At 40.8% G+C, this 20,002-nt stretch overlaps 1 protein-coding gene across 5 annotated transcripts in view; it reads left to right on the forward strand.

Moving 5' to 3' along the window:
• LOC122573361 (LIM/homeobox protein Lhx4) overlaps nucleotides 1–20,002 on the forward strand; it is a 71,720-nt gene that overhangs the window by 16,759 nt on the left and 34,959 nt on the right. The gene's annotated exons all lie outside the window — the stretch shown is intronic.

The following is a 20,002-nucleotide window of genomic DNA, read 5'->3' on the forward strand; positions in this document are numbered from 1 at the left end:
AAGGTACAAGCACGAAACATTAAGTACTAGAAGGCCATCGACTCTATCCCATATGTCGTCAAAGATATAGCATTAAGCACGGCAGTTGGTCGCACTCGTTGGTACAATGGAATTGTTACGTGCGATTAGGAGTTACATTTCGAGTTGTTTATCATCGAACCGGGGCCATCGTGCCAAGTTTCAAAGGCGAGTCGACGTAGTTCTCGTGAAAAATGCGGGTGCCTCTACGTCTACTTACAACCCTTCGTATATCTTCGGCATCATCAATGACGATTTATTCGACGTTTTCGAGCATTATGACGGTGAATTTTTGAAAGTAAGATCTTTATCCGCGAGCTTGACCGATGCAGGAAATAAATACGTACTCTGTTCCCACGTGTTTTCTATTCAGTTGTCGGAACTTCAGAATTGAAATTTACGCTTGTCCGCTAAACCATGCGCGTTTGCTCGCGTTCCATTACCCGAACGTTAAGTCGAAGAAACGTCGTGTTTATGTGTATAGAATAGTAGAACAAAGTCGCGGAATAAGAACGCGTAAGTCGCAACAAGAAGGAAAAGGGTAACACGTACGAGAGAGGACGTGATCTTAGGTGGCGAAAAGAAGACGCGTGTTACACACGCGTGCACAGTGCACGTTCATTGACGCACATGGTGGCAGAAACGACAGGGCACCAGTTGTTCCGGCACGCTCCTGGCACGTGCAGCTCACGTGGCGGTTCGGACGAGTGGATTGTTCATTCCAACGTTTTGTAAGCCACTTTTGTACCAACCCGAAAGAACATCGGTCTCGTTGCCAATACGCTTACCAACACGATAATAGAAAATAATTGATAAAACAAGCGACGCACTGGTCTCACCTGCAGATACGGAATTCAGTGATTCACGAGGAATTATACTTGCTTCGTATGTTTGTGCCTGCGCGTTTCAGATTGGCAGGAATTTGGCGAAGAGAATCTTTGAATCTAATTTATCGTTATACATCTGATTATTTATTGTCTAACTCCTGGAAAGAAGAAACTACGAGACAGAAAGTTTACGTGCAACGAAACTTCGATGAACGACGATCTACAAAATTTACGATCTACGAATTAGATGGGTAGCTCGTATTTTACCGCCATCCGTACGAGATATAGAGCGGTTAACTCTCGACCGGCATTGATAGCTGATGGGCGAACAGGAAAAGTTTTTAATACGACATTTTTTTCGTTTCTTCGTTGTGTAAGGATTATGGGGCAGGCAATGTGGCGTGGCGACGTTTACGCATCGAATCGATAATGCTCACCAGTGTGCACAACTCCATTAAGATAATTGTGCCGCCGCTTTATTTCTCCTTCCATTTGTTCATCTATCCGTCCGACTATCCGTCCCGACGTGCACGAAGAGACGAGAACCACGAAGAGAAACAGAAAGAAGGCGAACCAACAAGCCAGTCTTACAAGAGCGAGTTCGCGGACTTGAAACTTTGGAGAACGGAAAGGCTAGTTTGTATTACGCTACCGTCTGACCAGAATGGTTTCGTTATACCGTCCCGACAATACGAGAATCTACAACCTGGTCTCGCTTTTTATTTTCTCAGACGTCCCCTTGATGTTTGAGTATCGTCTAGAAATAATTTGAAAGCAGAGTTTTTTATACGGTTTCGTAATTCATAGCTCGTTTCAAGTTTGAGGAAGGAATGGCTGTTTAATTTAGTTCTTGCTTGCTTTTCGCAATCGTCGAATCTCAAAGAAATATGCAGGCGAAACGCTTTTATAAGTTTTCAACGATCAAACATTTTTCAATTAATAAATATCCCGATACCTCTCTTTCAGCCGAGATAACGAACGAATCTAATGAAATTGAAATTATCATTTTACTACGAAAAGATTACGAATAAACGGTGTAACGCTAATTTTAATATCTATCTTTGCTCCTTGCAATAAGAGAATTCGTTACGAAGTATACGTAACTCTGTATTAGATCGAGTAATAAAAAAGTTATTACGATAAATAATATCTCTTCGAATGTTTACAAGATAAAACGAAAAAAGAATATAACGGTCGAGCGTTTTTGTTACCACATAATCTCGTGTGAAAGCTTCTAAAGGAACCATCGAGCATCTTGTATTTTACGCAGGATTGAAATAACTATTTTTCATAAAAGGTAAGAGGAAGAGAATCGCATCGTGGCAGACGATTACAGCGCGTACAAAGAGCCTTTTCGATTCCATCAAAAAGTCAGTTTGAAAACACAGTGGAAACGGCTGGCAATGGATGCTTAACAATTGCAGTTGTCAAACATAGAAATTAAAGTGCATTGTAGCAGAGGCAAGGTAAAAACTTGCGCACAAAGCGCCTTAGCTGCTAAACAACGTTTCGAACAAACGTCCTGGCTGTCTTCATGGAGTGGTCGGCTTAAGAGCATTGAACGGGTCACGTGTCGACCCGTGTCCACCGGATGTCATGGTTTTGTTGCATTTAACGCCTCTTCTGCGGACCATTCACTCCGTGGTAAAGCCATGGGCGTTTCCTTTTTCCGCCCAAATGATCGACTGACTGGTTCCAGCCTGTACCATATGAAACGAATGTGCTTGTCTCGGCCAAGACGACAACTGAATTCTCACACAAATTAGGATTTCCAAAGTTATCGAGTGAAAATGGAAAATGGAAGTGTTAAAAGGGAATTTTACTTCGAAGGAATCGATTGTAATCGGGCAAGGATCGGTTCAGACGAGGATATCGTTAATGAAATTTTGCGACCAACGAATCATAAATTACTGGTATCGACAGGTAGTTTTATAGAATTGGAATAAGTTTGATAATAAAAATAAATGAAGTTGCACAAGATAAAAATCTCCGGATTATTCTATTCGATGCGAAATCTTGAGGTTATAAAAGGAAAGTCAATCTGCGATCTACATCTTGTCGCTGGTTGTTCTCTACAATGTTCAATTGTTTGCATTCGCAAAATATGAAAAACCATAAAGCAAAATCCATAAAGCGAAAGCGTATTATAAAAGCATGCGACCGGTATCGCTTTCAATCCGATTATCGAATCTATATCTCTATCATATAATCCAATGAATTTAAATGCACGTCTTTATATCTTTTGGAAATTTTTATCAAAGAGAAACAACAAATCGATATATGTACTTCAAGGCAGAAGATAAATAATCTTTAACGAACACTCTCACATCATTCATAAATATATTAAACGAATTTGCCAAATATTAGCGCACGATCTTGTCCATACAAAACAGACCATAGCTGTGTGAATTATTTCAAGTGTCTTCGATACTTCCAATATAGATATCGGTGAAACGACGCATTATCGAATAAGATTTATCGTCAGTTTTTCATGAATTTCAAAAGAGAAAGGAAATTTTAAACGCGTTGTAAAGGAATGAACGAACGGCGGTAAGAATGTGAAAAAAGACGAAAATAAAAAGAAACAGCGAATGACGTTACTAGAGGGACTATTTACGGAAAAACAGATCTTCACGGACGATTACGCGGTGGAAGCATGGGAACTGGGCTACGGGACGTCCCGATTCGCCCATAAATCTACCTGCAATTTGCAATGCATGCCATGGACACCCGTGAGGCATTCCTCTGGAAACGCCGCGCCGGCATTCGTTGTCGCTCGTATTCGTCGTGTACGTAGGTGTGGCAGGCCGAGTATTGTCGCGCAAAACTGTTTCTGTCCACAATAGTCAGTGACAAAACCGCGAATCGGTGACCGTGATGAATCGCCGCTCTTCTATTATACGTTCGCAATAGCTCGCTCTGCGACCGGGTAAAGCCGTCCAACTTACTGCTGTTTATTTCTACGAATTATTCCAATCCTTAGCCCACAGTCTAATTTATCGATTGTTAAAAGCTTTTGCAATGCCCCAACTCGTGTTCTGTTCCTTTTTTGCACAACAGCGGTATTTTTCAGGAAGAAAAATCTTTCAATCTCCCTTGCTGCTTTTCCTTTTTTCCCACCTCTTCTTTTGATCGATGAAATGTTCGAGATTTTTGACTACATAGGTATTTATGTAGCTACCGTACGTCAAAATTAAAATCTTTGCCTTAAAAATTTGGTTGTAGGAGAACGAGGATTCGAAAGGCTATTGTAAAAGTTTCAGGATTTAACAAAGGAACCGGCGAAATAAAAATTCGATCGATGTAATATCGTAATCGCGCGGCCTTAGCTTTTACTTAATCACTTCTATATCGCAATTAGACGTAGGCTTTCCACTGGCAACAGGGGGGAAATAGTAGCTACGTAAGCATACTTTTGGATTCTATTCATGCACGCACGAAGCCCCGTAAGCTTTTCATTTCTTTTTTTCTCGAACAGAATTTCTCGAGCTTCCAGTCATTGTTGCGTTAATAATAATCCGAAGCGGATTACTCGACCACCCGTCGAACGATACCACTGTCGATTGATACGGCGGACGCGACGTTATAAAGACAATTAATCGAACGAACGCTAATAACGTTACGAGATGAGAATGAGAGAAACGTACTCGTTTTTGCTTTCTAAAAAGCGGATGAATCTATCGTTCGATTCCTCTGGAATAATGACAATTTGTAACGCGATGTCAGTAATTGACACGGATATCGATTCGTTTTTCTCTCAACCCTTTTGCATAATTTTCAATCGAAGCAGGTACGAACCTATAGGCGACCGCTGAGTCCAGATGAATTCTCGATCCATCGATACAGAAGACAAGCACCTACTTAGGTATATCGTGTATCCTGCTGACAAGTCGAAAGTCAACGCATCGAGTAGAAATCTGTGAAAGAAGAAAAACATATCGTCCCCTAATAGCCCTCATTGACGAGAGCACAGGAGACAAAACCGGGGGTGGACTCTGCTGTTTTCATTTCAATTTCTACCCCTTGGTGGCGGGGCCCTTCCTCGACGCCAGATGGCGAACGCTGCTATTCTTCTCTCTCTTCGACCTCTGTCGTCTTCTTTCTCTTTCCTGTTGGTCTTTGAGCGCGTGTAGCGCACGGGGCTCGTGGGCTCGTCAAGCGATGGTAGGTGGAGAGATCGAAATGATTGAACATGTCAATGTTTGGCTTGGCTTACACCGGCGTGACTATAGCGTGGTTAACGAATCGGTTTACTTTCCTGCGGCTTAGCTCGCTTTTCCTCGCTCCATTCGTCTGAGAACACGCTTAGGATGCTCTTGCGGATTTTCGTCGTTGCCCGTAAATGTCATTTAGCTTCTAACGGAAATGAAATATGTAAACTTCGGCTTACTGAACTATAAGATCGTATTGCTTACTTGCGTTTCAGACGAAGATACATCGAACAAAAGATCGTACGATTCTCGTTGTTCGATGAATTATCTCGTATAGTACGTAAAATACGTAATGTACACGTTATCAAGCGTATGACGATAGTAAACACGACAATATCGCCAGTGTCATCCGAGGAACTGGTGAAACGGAAAACAGCTGAGAAAAAAAACGGGGCAGATATTGGGATCTAAGAGGAAACTCGCCCAGCGGAATCGAACGTTCCTCGGAGCTTCTCCAATTCAATTATCAGCCTTGTGGCCACAGGGGCGTCGATGGGGCACGGGCACGTTCAAGTGTTTAAATTTAGACGAATGAAATAATAAGATCAAACGGTAAATATCCCCGATGAAAGGCAGCGCATGCAAACAAAACTTTTCAGACGAGGGTGTGCTTCTGAAAATACACATCGCGATTCTCCGGGGGCTGCCCTGGTGCTTCATATCGATTGTCGACTCCGCGCACCAGCGTTTTTGGTAAACAAAATTACGCGACATGCAAATTAATATCAGGCTGGCTAATTAAAACAAATAATCGAAAATTTTTTCGCGGTCAACAACTTTTTCGGCCGGTTAATCGGTATGAATCTCGTTTAGACACGAGAAACGCACTGTACAGGGATAAGGTAAATTTATCGTTGATTTTTTAATCACCTAACCGGCTAATGAAATCGCATCCTGTCGAAAATAAGGAAACGTTCGGATACCTGTGAGTGGTAATGGACGTGGAACGCAGTATTTGCACGATGTTTCTATTTTACATAAAATACGAGAACGAACGAACGAGTGTGTAGAGGTATTCGGAGTTAATACACACGTGATATCAACTATTCCGCTGTGTTGATACGCGTATAGTGACATATTTCACATACGCGTTGCATAATATTAAGAGATGCAGCATACGAGCGTAACGTGTCCTTTTGTTCCGCGATTTTTTGGGAATATCAAATACGTCGGATGTTCTTGTTTTCCATTTGCTTTTTAATGAAAAGTGATATTTTAGTGGAGACGAAATAACGTACCACTGGAATGATGGAATATATCACAAATGAACATTTTTATGTATTATATCGTTATAAATATTAAATATTATTTCGTTATTTTCAATATTATTATTAGACGCTGTTTAGATTTATCGTTAAAGTTACTTGGATCTAAAGTGGCATACGTTACACCGGCAAATCTGAATTCCAAAAATATTTCAACAATTAACGAAGAATACTTTCATTCGTTGTACACGCGTGTAGATGTCAGCGTTATTAAATTCTTTTTAGATTTACGGTTTTAACGTTTTATATTTTCCTCGGAAGCGATATAGAGAAAAGCGAAACAGGTGAATCTGATACGATGGAAGAAGTAGGAATCGAAGGAACTTAGAAAACTAAAGCTCGGAAGATACATCCAACGTCTACCATATCTTGACATCGATAATTCTTCTACAGATAATCTTGTATCAGTAATTTTATCAAATTCTTTCCTGCTACAAACGTTTCATTCTTCAGCATACATTTTCCAAGTCTGATAAACTCGAAAAAATAGTTTCTAAAATAAATAAAACTGTATCTTTATGCCATAGGTATTTATTTCTTATTTTATCACATACAGCGTCTCTGTGATCTAAGAATTTTCTGATATCATTGATCCATTGTATTCCTCTACAACAAAGTATTTTAAAACAAAAAGCGATGTTTCGAATAGATAAAGATGATAGATCGACTTATTCTTCTTCATTTTTTTTTTTTTTATAATTAAAAAGAAAGCCAAATAAACGTTCTTACATTATCAAAGTCGTTACAGCGATGTTAGCGGAGGACAAGGTTTAGAACTACGTAACCCGATAACTCGTTCTAGAAAGAAATCAAAGAACGAAAGATCGCCTCGTTAAAATAAAGGAAGGCAGCCGTGGAAAGAAAATCACGCGAGAAGATTTCGGCCGTGCAGAAGCCGAGACGGAGTTGAAAGTCATCCCGTTAATTACAGGGATCGTCCTAACAAATCATCACGGGGCAACCGCAAACCCCATAATTGCAGGCCTTATGGTTTCACCCGTGGCACGAGCGCTTCCGCAGCTGACCATCGTGTACTACGAAGTCTATAACGGGAACGCAATATCCCGGAACACCCGTGGACTGTAGAAGCCATAATGTAGAGCAGCGCCCACCGTCCATGAACGGAGTGATTCACCGAAATACGCGACAGATGCACGATCTGCAAGATAGTGGATATAACATTTAACGTTCGGAAGTAGCCCGATAACTTCTGGAAGCCCACACAGGGGTTGCGCTCGTTTTTATGTTAGGCTCTTGGCCTGCTTCTTCTTCTTCTTCCTCCTCCTCCTCCTTCGACGAGGTTCCAAGATGAATAAATCGTTAGTCCAAGGGATTCTCTGCTTGTTTTCTGGAGGTTCGTGAGTATCGGCACGCTTATGAGAACTAAAGTAATTCTGAGAAATCGTCATCATCATCATCAAAATCAAATCATTCGAAGCATTAAACCGTAAACGGTTTGTATATTCGACACTAGGCGTAACATCGATCCGATCGATTTGATATAAGGAAACGAGTTCAGCGAAAGATCTGTGCGATTTTAACTCGATCGTTCGTTTCTATCGAAGTAAAGCTTCTCTTGATCAGCGACTGCGTTTCTCGGCATTATTCGCATCGGTTCTCAGCGCGAACAATGAGAGCCACCCCTCAAAAGGGCAATTACAGAAACAGAGAAGAATGGCGGCGCAGACGCGGAACAGGCGAGCGCGTTTAGATAGTCGCAGCTACGTCGATGCTAGAAAATCGGAGCAAAGAGGGTGTCTGGCGTACTTTGCACAAAACACGCTGCTACACGCGGTGGATCGCGATATCTGCAACCTGGAAATAAGGGAATCACACATAATCGGACGTGACAAGTGACGTTCTCGCCGGGTAGTAAGTCATCCCCTATGCTTTTCGTCGGAGCGTTACGACGCCAAGGGGAGAGGCACGCTCTTTCTCTCTCCCCTGTTGCTCGTATTCACGGTACACCCACGCACAATGACTGTCCCTAATAGGTACACGCAGCCCTTGATTAGAATCTAGGAGACGAGAGATGCCAGTGACTTTTGTACCTACCAGCCTACAAATGTGTGTTTGTTCGGTCGAGTTGACGTATCGGGGTTGGTATTTTCTGACAGAGACATCGACGGCTTGTTTGAAGAGAAACGATACCCGTGGTAGTACGCAGAGAAGAAACCACGAATTTCTGGGCAAAGGAGCTATTGTTCCACTTCTATTTACGATAATCGTATGATATTACGAATTACATAATTTACATTACACGGAATAGGTAGATAGATTCTCAGGAGACACTCGAAATACACGTGATAGTACTCGATTAGTAGCGGTAAGAAAGAATCGTGAGTTTTGAGGGAAGAGAGTTTTAATTTAATTAACTTTAAACAGACGACGTACTTCTTCTAATTGGGTACCGAACTGCTCGCTTTCCGTGAATTTATTAATTTTCTATTATCGTATTTTAGGATTCTCGATTCTCAACGATATCTTCATGCCGACCACTGTTACAACACTCAATTTCTTTTGTTACGCTCGTTTCACCGATTAGTATACGATTAGAAAACCTGAAAGCTGTATTCAAGTTCAACTGATAATTAGCGTAACGATCTGTCGCAAACATTCACGATTTTCATTAGAGAAAGAAATACAGCGGTCTCGCGTGATTCAATTTACATAGAACGTAGAAGATAAGAGGAAAACGTAAAAATTTCAACCTTCGTACCAGATACATACGTATTTCACTTGCCTGTGCAAATTACGCAGCACGTGCGAAATATGTATTCTACCACGTAGAAAGTCGCACAGCAGAAGCTGGTGTAGAAAAGAAAGTCACGCGATATTCGCGCGTCCCTGTTTATTTATAAAATGCGCTAAAGAGTCGCGTTACACGTACATCGACCATCGGTTGTCCGATAAGAGCATGTACGCGTGCCACTCACGTGTAATTATAGTAATGAATCGTAATTCATGATTTATAGCCCATTTTTTAGTAACCACTGTAGCGACGTATATCACGCATGATATGCTTATGGAAATTTACGTACGGTAGAGCTTTATCAGGCAGATGACCTAAATGTAGCCCGTACGTGTATATAACGTACGTGTTTAACTATATCTTTACGTGGGAGATTTTTAGAATATAGAAATTTATTACGGCAGTGTATCATGTTTGAGAATTGTATGAAAAACTCCCGATTTATTCTTAATAATTACGCGTAGTTCGAACGTATAATATCGTTTCATATTTTATACATTTCATATCGGACAGTTGGTTGAAAAATTCCTTTTATTTGACAGGACTTTGTTAAAATCCCACTAGTGTCGCGAACGCTAAAACGTTATGGGTCCATTAATAATTATACTCCACGTTTTGGTAAGTTTAACGATACTCGTCGAAGCTAAAAGGGTCAGGCATCCGCTATTTGCTTAATTATGCAGGCTTCGAAACTATTTTCGTTGAACGGTGTTACCCTTAATCTTTACGAAATTTTATGGATCAATTTCGAGGCGATAATTAACCGTGAAGATTCAACTAAAGTAAGCTTACTTGAATTACCTTTAACAGATCTTGGAAATTAATTATTTTCTTAAACGATATATTATAATGGCATATAAATATGCCACACTACGCGTATATGATTTAATGAAAATAAATAGATACGCACAATATCTTTCCCTTGGCAAAAATACGCATATTTTCAGTAACCTTTAGCGAAAGATTATAAAAGTTCGATTAAAAATATCAAGCGACAGAAAAAATACTTACGCTTTTGCAAAGTATCGTTCGGCCTATTGTTCGTGTTAAGGTTATTAGATGTATAATGAGAGAGACGCGTGGATAAATTATAAGGTAGAAAAATATATTTGAAATACGGAAGTGAAAAGTACAAAAAATTGGAATAATAATATGAGCTGGTCCAGATCCGTACGCTAGCAGTGTTACTCTATAACTGAAAAACCCTGAAGCCAACGTCGCCTTTCGATTGTTTATGGCCTGCCTTCGTCGCAGTCTTTTGTCTATGCGCTGTCGATGGCTTCAATGCTTTAGAAAGCTAAAAAGACCAGATGTAGAGTTTTCTTAAAAGCAGTGACCTTCAACAGTTCGTTACAAATAGGTAACAAAATAAATGTACGACTCCCTTTCGAGATGTTTAGCAAAATCCTTCCAAAAATCTACAAATATTAACTCGAATCGCCTATTTATATACTATTTATATCTTTCCTGAAAGCTACGATTTATTTGCAAATAGTCTGCAAAGTACGTTTGTTCCGTACTCTCAGGTACCAACGATACGCGTGCAAATGCGACAAACTAGAAAAATTCTGACACCCGTTCGTAGGAAGGTATTTAAAGTGGTTGCAAGAATGAAAAGAAGAAAATAACTTAACGATTGCAACGTGTGTAGCGTAGGAAGGGAAACGAAAAGTCGCGGACGCGCACGCACAGTTTGGATTATAAGCGGAGCGAGGCTCGACATTAGGTCCTCATGGGACGTTATTAGCGTTGGCTATCATGCGTGGTGCAAATAGAGCGTGCTCGAAACACGAAAGCATTACGCTTGATTACTCAACCTGCCAAGCGATGAACTAGCGTAATAGGCAGGCCCGTGCAGCCACATTCAGGACGTGGTTGCGCGAATCCAAGCTTGGAAAACTAGCCGACCAGATACACGAAGATCGAAGAAGTAAATCCTTTCTTCGTTAGCCGTGGCTTTGTTTGTTACAGCTTGCCAAACATAAACGATTAATTAAATGTAAAACTTGTTTGTTTTCCGTTCTAACACATTGTCCGATCTGCCTGAAACGCTTTGTATAGCTGAAAGAATATTATCGATGGAAATCTCGCCAATGACAATTTGCTAAAATCAATTTGATAGTTGCACGAGTATAATCGATAACGATCTACCCTTGGAAAAAGCGACTATTTTCATAATCAATTTCGAATCTGTCCTGCGGCCACCGATAAGATCAAAAAATTGGCACGAGCTTCTTGATCGTGGGACTCCGTGTCCCTGGGGGGTTAAAGGGAATGATCTGGATTTCATCCGACTGCGGTATCCCTCGGGAAAACTTGGACGTTCCCTTAATTACTGCATTTTACCGTAGCCGGAATAATTAAGACCAACGGGGGCATCCGGCGAAACGATTATCCTCGGAAGCAGAAAAATTCTCTGATTAAAGTTTATGCATGAGACGCGAGCAAGGGTTTAACTCGATCTTGTTTTCATAGCTTTTCACTGGAACCGAGGAAAGCGAGAATGTTTGACCCTTTCTTCGTGAAACCATTGAGAATCGTAAAGAAGGTTGTTGCGGCGTAAAAAGTGGAAGCCCTGGATGATAAAATTGAAACCTACCGCGACCGACAAATATTTCTTTGAAAATAATTTCACCGAATTTAATTTCGATGAAAGCATTAAGCAATCTTACCTGATAATAATTGAAGTAAAAAGACCTTGGTAAACTTATGTTTAGAGATATAAATCGAAACTTTCGTGGCGAAAAAACTGGCAATTTTTACCTATCCATTATCTTTCCGATGAAGAAACAAATATCTAAAATAGTAAGATTGAAAGTTGTTACAAGTTTACGAGAGCCAAATTGTTTTTAGTAATGAAATTAAATGTATTAAATGTAAAAATGTAGGAAATTTTAAGTTAAACCTTCTTCTTCTTTTACTTAGAATCGCTTACAATTTCTTGCATATATTATTAGCTACACGAGTGAGAAAACAACGAAAAGTTACTTATATAGAATTTAGGGCATCGTCATTTTGCAATTGTACCAATTTACGATCTTCTAAATAATCTTGAAGCAAGATTACTACTTTGTTGCTTGTTCAAAGATTCTCGAAAATATAGGCAAACATCGCGTCAAACCACAAACTGAACAATCCTCACTCTCTGCTCGGTCATTCGAAATCGCTTCATTTCGAAGGTTAAACGAACAATGCGAAACGATCATTCGAATCACCTGCTGTCGATCCGTGTCGGCAACCTGTTCGATAGATTTATCAAGCGTTATCGATCGAGAGACATCAATGGACACAATTATCCTGTCACGTGCCGATTCAAGTGCGTGCATCCGAGGAGAGCCAGAGGGGACTTTGGAAAAAGGTAGAGATAAAGCAGGTCCTTTGGTCCTTTGAAGGATCCGACGTTGATAAATGTCGCGCACGTGACACGAGTCATACCGTTCGCTTGTCACGAACCTATGGACATTTATGTATTTTTCATGGAGACTTTAACGCGTGGACTGTGTTTCTTCTTTGTAAATCCGAACTTTATCATTACCCTAACGGACAGTTCGGTTCCAGTATTTTTCGAATTTATGAAACACGAATTTATGTTCTTACGAAATGATTTCTGGTAGATATTTTACGAATCGATCAAATTTCAAGTGACAACACTTTTCGTGAATTGTCGATTCAAAATTTAGTTGAAAGTAGAGTGCAGAATTTTCATTCTACGATTATTCTGAGTATTATTCATGTATACATGTACTCGCATAAATCATCCGCAATGCGATCCAAGTAATTTAAAAATATCTTAATCGTACGAATATTCGCAGCTTACAAATATAGTTGAGGATTAAATATTACGAATAACTCTTTTCACTGGGCTAAAATTTACGCGCCAATAGAAGAAGATTTTATCAAGTTCTGTGTAACTTCACGCGTGTCGTATACGTGACTTCGATTCGAATCGGTGGATAATGACGCAAACAAATCGAACGAATTGCTTCTATCCAATCATCATGAAATATATATATATATGTGTATACACTGGTTAAATAAAATTTGCAACGGTAATCTTCATTTCGACACACGGCTCTGAATAAAAATAACACGAAAGTCGATCGTATTTCAGATTTTAAAATGAAATTATACACTTAATTAGCTAATTTGTATAATACTCTGGCAGCGAATAATAGCCAGTATCGTATCATTTCGATCGTAACGCGATATTCAAGATAAATACGCTGGCAAGAAGCATTGGGTATGCGTGTATATCGAATTGCAAATAAGTTTTATTAAACTTATCGATCACAATATAGCACGCCGTCTTATTTTTAGTTTACCTGTTTTAAACAACTGAAATTACTTTCGCGGAATTAATTATGTACGAAAGTGTAAATAAAAGTGGAATTATAAAATAAACGCTACAGATAGCTATAGATAAGCGCCACTTTCCTCCTCGTTTCACATGCGTTTCGTTCGGCTCAAGATTCGATCACCGATCGACGCTCATCGATGCCCATCGATCGTTAGATCGTCCCTCTTAAATTTAAACAGCTCCTTGTTGCTTTGCAACAAATAACGCAGCTAATGTCAACGCTCGTAAACCGGGAACGTATCCTCGAAATGCAGAGCCAAGGCGATCCATCCGGTAGTACGTAGATGGGCCAAGTCCCGTGCCTCTCTGATTTCCCGGGGGATTTGCCGCCGTTTCGTTTCCAGAGTTCTACACCCTCGAACGGAGCGGAGCCTCTTCCCATACGTGCTCTCTCTCTCTCTCTCTCTCTGCCATGGAAACCGTGAAACTCGCTGTTGCACAACCCTGATGATTACCGTGGCATGTGATTGCGCTACGCCGCGTAACTTTGTCGTAGAAAAATCTCATTCCTGCTATTCCATGCACTAACGTCGTGGAAAACTGGAAATCTTGGAAAACTACGATCCCAACTTGTAGGATCGCAGCGTTTCGTTCTGCGTACTGATCAACGTACGCTAAACTTTAATTGTTAATTATCAATTAAATACAAGTATCATATCGTTTATCTTTTTAGTAATAATATTTATTGTAATTCCAGTGCCCAGTAGGACATGGAATCACGATCATACCGCTAATCTCCAAATTTGTTTAATATTGTCGCGATAACAAATTTTTTATGCAGGGAATTATTTCCCCATCGATCGGTTATTTTAAATTATCGACGAACCTCTCTCGGTTCAATTCCAGTCTTTCCAAACTTCCGTACAATTCCTCGATACGTTATATCCACGATGTCTTGCCAAGAACTCTGTCTGTCTTCACCGTGGAATCCTTCAACGTTGGTTAACTTGTCCGATCTTCGAACGCGTCGTGGCTCCTGCTGCTTAAAGCTGAAGGAAAATCCAGGTCGAGCGTAGCTTAACGTATCGATCTTCGATAATTCCCACAGTTCGCGCGGGCGGTGTTTAATCCATTTACAAGAGTTGTTATCCTTCTGTCATCCGATAATCCACGTTCGATGGATTGACGCACGGTCGGCGAGCGAACTCAAGACTGCCTAACTTTTTCTCACAGAGGCACCGGAATCCTGGAATATTCTTTGGAAATTTTTCATCGACGTGGCCGTACCATTTTCGAACCTCGGAACAAAATTTATCCAAAATCCATCGTCGTTGCAGTCTTTTTATCCCCGTAGGAAATCGTCGTATTAGCTCGAAAATCCGGGAGAATTAAGTACACGATACGCATACGATACAAGTACATGGAATGGAAAGTACGTGGGTGTATGGAAACAACTCTTAAGGGTTGAACGCATTAATCTGGACGCTGAAACCGCCCTTATCCAAACCTATAGATCGTACAAAGTCTACTATCAGAGTCGTTTCGCAGCGCGCAGCTCCATCGTGTGCACGATCGATGGAATTAAAAATTCTCATGGTATCCCGCTACGGGGCATCGATATTTTTTTCGATCTTCACCGTGAGAAGGCAAATCGCGAAAACTCCCTACGGTGCCCATGGGTGCCATCGTATAACGTGTCAAGTGTGCAATAAGAACAGCCATGAACAACGACCGTGAACACAATAGCAGGTCGTAACACTTGCACGCTGCCCCATAAGTGGATCCACGTATTCTCGCTGTCTCTTTCTCCCGTCCTCTATTCCCAAGCTAGTATATCTCCCTCTCTCCAACAATATTTCTCTGCGAGACTGTCGTTCGTTGTCGACTTCTAGCACGGTAAGCCCTACGGGCGCCTCCTGCAATATGCTAGCGAGTACATCGGATACTCTTGGGTTTGGTGTTTGCAGTGCCGTTCCCATAACTCCCCCGTGAATTCGCTCGGCTTGTTACATCTCCAGGGACACCCTGGTGATATAATGTGAGAATCGAGGACGGAGGCTCGGTCGAAACCAACGGAAACCGACTCCGGTGAAGATTAGTCTTCGAGAGGACGCTTCAGAGATGGTCTGATAAAAGGAAGCCAGGATATTGGAAAACGGCCAACGTTGGAAATTTCTATTTACGATTAAACAGTGTACTCGACAACGACGGCAACGAACAGGTAGAAATTCTTACGCAGATCGTTCACTTGCACAGCAGCAATGTAACTTTATGTTAATCTGTTTCGATCTCTTGCAAGCTACGACTGCAGGAATGTACGTTCGTCTATTTTCAATTGCACGTTACTTAGGTATCCGCTGGGTTATTGTATTTTATTACGATAAAGCTGTATTAATATCAAGCTATACAGTTCAGGAGATAACGAAACTTTGATATCGGAAAGTGAAATGTTAATTACACGCTTATCTATGGAAACAGTGTGCAAGTATTTCACGAATCTGATATAGTTTACACGGTGAATGCAGTCGATCCCGTTGTTGGTCTACCGATTCGCTAGCGCGTACGGTGGTGCAAATTAAAAATTGGAGCGCTTATTTACCCTTTCTGAACGAACAGTACGAACAGCTGAAACTTCAACTACTTTGATAGTTGTTTCCAAGCAGCTGCTTTCTAGCTAGTCATTGATGTTTCATCAGTTCCGAGCAAATTACAACTTCCGTACGAGATCACCAATTTAAATAAACGTCAATGTACCTTCTATTGGTTTACGAACCCGTCAAAGAAAACGTCTGGAAACATTTCGAAAGAAATAGTCTGAATGTTACGTATTACTCTATGACGCGATAAGCAACGATTATGGTATCATTCCAATGATCTTCTTGCTGTCGGCGATAATTTTAAAAACAATAGTAAACTAACACGATTTGAATCAATGATTTATCGACAACTAATCTTCTTATGGAATAGTCAAATTGAAATTACCTAGAAAAAAACACAGCAATGGCACATTTTATTATTCATCGCGTGTATATAGAGCTAAGTATATTTATCATTTATGTAAATAGCGCTGTTCGCATTAACGTGGCATGTCTCTCTATCCATTGAATTTGAAGTTAAGAAATTGAAAAACAAACGATTTGTTAAACAACGCGATGATCGCATGCACCGAGTCAATCGCAAACGTCAGTTTTATCGTTATATATTGATGTTTAAAAATTTATTTATGTTACAAACGGAATTTTTATTATCAAGCTAAGGAAACGTCTATCCAAACTTCTATCGCGGAAATTTCTATCGCGAATTTAAGCAATCACGAATTGCCTATATTTAATGGAGCTTGGCACGTGTCGATAGACAGATGGTGAAGCCTTTCAGTGTTCTCCCTTTCCTCACAATTAGTATCCTTCGTGCTTCCCGTCAGAAGTAGTTGAACGACGCGACGCCACGCAACGTTCCCAATGATTCCACAAGTCAATGAATTGCTCAAGTATCTCGTTACTTCGTTCGACACCGTTGGCTTCTAGGATCTCGTACTACCATAAACAGCGTATCGGTTACAATTCCCTTAACCCTTTTACCGTGAAAAGTCAATGGTTCGTTAACGTATTTAAGGGAGGAGACGCGTTAAAGAGTGGAAATGTTACACGAAAGTCGTATCTATCGAATACCGATACCTTTTCGATAAGAAGATATTTTTCTATTTTTATATAATCTGACAAATACTTCCTCGTTATGGTTATACTAACTAACAGGAACGATGGGTATAATAGGAAGAATATTAATTATACGACACCACTTATCGGAAACTATCGATCTTGATAATTGATATAATAATAACTACAATATACAAACAGCTAAGCAATCGTTTTAATGGAAAATGATGAATGGCAATTTCGTTGATTGATACCTGTGTGTCAATAGCAAGAAGCAAAATGATTATACGGTCGTAAAAATGGTTGAAATTTCCGTGGCTAATTGGGAATATCAAAAATAAAACCTACTTACGACGATGTAAACTCTGTCTGTTCGCGTTGTTAGATTCAAAGGTGCAATCTTTTCGAAAATACCTGGATGATAAAGTTACACAATTTTGTAACAATGTATACAACTATATATATATATTGGATTAAATGAAATAATTTAACACGAGTTCAAGAATTTAAAGACAGCTATTTAAACACGATTTCGTATCCTTGGTTACCAAAAATGATTTTAACGCCGAACTTACTCGTAAAAGGCCGAAAACCCGACTTATCGTATTTCTCGCGAATGATTTTTAAATACGAAAACGGTCAGGAACTCAAATTATCGGTTTGTTGTTCTTTCGATGATCGTGTGTCAGCGTGGCGAAAGAATTTGATCGAAAACGTGTTCCACAGGGAACTTGCTATCGACGCAACCAACCCCCTTAATACGCGGCCTCAAAGGAACAGCCCAGAATAGATTTTCATTAGAAGCCCTCCGACTAAAAATCGTAACGCGAACGGGTAAAAGAAAATATAGAGGAACGGCAGCTGTGCTCGCTGAAGCAAACGAAAAAAATATTAATAACGTGGTCTCCGCGTCGTCCACCTAGCGGCCCTTTGATTTCCGGCGACTCGACCTTTCCCGGAAATAATATCTGTGTTTAAAAACCCGTAACGTTGCGCTTTGTATAAAAATCACGGTACCGGATTGTTTGTCGATCTCGGAAAGAAAAATGGAAGCAGCCTGACGTCAAAGACATCTGTATTTCCTTTCCGGTTCCGTTATTGCGTGACTGTGTTTAATTATAAAATTGTAGATGATGTAACAAAAATTCTACCTCAAATCGCACGATATTTTCTTACCAACGTTAGACGCTACGAATTGCCTAACGAGGCGGCATACCTAGTGAGCAATTTATTTATTTATTTATTTATTTATAAATTATTTCTCCAAGTAACAATACCGTTTACTGCGTTCATTTCAATAACTCGGTCCGCGCAGTTTATCGGTATCGCAAAAGCGGAGACAATCGTAGAGAATCAATTTAGAGTTCGTCTCTTCTAAACAAGCGTGTAACGAGAAGCCAGTTTCACCCAGTCGACCGATAGTAGATTAAAATCATCTTCCCTCCTCGGCCAGAGACGTATATCGTCCCCTTAACACCCCTATCCCGGTAGTTTTGCTTTAGTTCTCTTGACCCTACTTGTCCCATCAGGGTCTGCCGGCACACGTCCCTCCCTACGAGGCTCTTCTCTGTCTCTCTTCTATTTCCCGTCGAATTTTTATTCCCCGTCCCTGTCTATCGTCTTTTGTTCCTTTGTTCCGCATTCTCGTTTGCTTTCGCTGCTCTAAACTTTCTCGCGTTTAGCTTCGTCGTCGCTGCGTACCTTTTGCGTTAGCCGTTTTGTCTCTGAATCTCTTTCGGTATCCGCACCATACTCCGCGCATTCGTCCTTTCACCTTTAGACTCATCCTTTACTCGTTAAAGATACATCGATTTCGCATCGTCGTACGTAAATCGTGGAATTACGTTGCGTTGTATTTTCCACGATTTGTCGTATACGAGCGTACACTAGGTTTTGCGTCATTTTTAATCGAATTTGCTTCTTCTAAGGAAACTGTTGCAAGACCTTTTACGTTAATTGTTTGCGCGCTACATAAAACGAGATATAGCGACTGGCAAAGTACCTGCGACGATAGGTACACGTGACCGCGCATCTTTTTCAGTTCTGCAGATCACAGGGACTGGACGGAGATCCAGTCGTCCATCCAGAAACGAGGTAGCGCGTATGCACGAGAGCTTTTCGTGTCGGTTGGAAAGAGGCGACCCTCGCTCGATCCCCTCGCGCGTGCGGTTAATACGGAAGAATGCGAAAGCGACCCGACTGTGACAGGGAGCGGTGCGAAGAGTCCACGCAATTTCCTTAATGTACTCGCTAAATGTTCTAACCCCCCTGATACATGTACCAGCCGGCGCGGAGCGGCGTTACGTGGCTACATACTGTATCCTATATGACGTGTGTGCGTGTAACGCGAACACCCTTCGAGACAAGGGTGTGCGGTCACACGTGGAACGCTCGAAGCAAGTAGGCTAAGAGGGCACGAGTGGGTGACGTGATAGAAACGATTATCGATTACGGAGAATACGCGACAGCTATCGCGAGGATTACGACCTTGGTCATCCGTTTCCAATACGTTTTCAACCAAGATACTATCTTGCTTCGGCGACAAATTTTAACGCGAACGTCCCGTTGATCCGCCAGTGTAGCAGCTACGGCGGATGAAACACGGCGAACTGTAGACGATATTGAGGTACAGCATTCGACTGCGTAAATGGAGGAGCGAGGAAAAGTGACGGCACAGGCGTTATCTTTTAAACCTTAGCGTCAAGTTTAAGTTTGCGACGTGCGTAAATATGAAAATGGATCGTTGATGCATCGATCTGGCGTATCTTGCACGTGTCTAGATAAGTACTTTGACGTTATCGAAAATACGAAACGCGTGTACTCGAAAGATCCCTGTACAATTCTGCTTATTTCCTCGAAACTGTAAGTATACCTTTAGGAACAAATATAACAAACGTATATATTATTATTTGGTAAGCAATGATAAACAACAAAATATAAATATCATAAGCTATAAAGCAACGAGTAGCAGCAAAATAA

Source organism: Bombus pyrosoma, linkage group LG12 (assembly GCF_014825855.1).
Source record: "Bombus pyrosoma isolate SC7728 linkage group LG12, ASM1482585v1, whole genome shotgun sequence".
NCBI classification, from domain to species: Eukaryota; Metazoa; Arthropoda; class Insecta; order Hymenoptera; family Apidae; genus Bombus; species Bombus pyrosoma.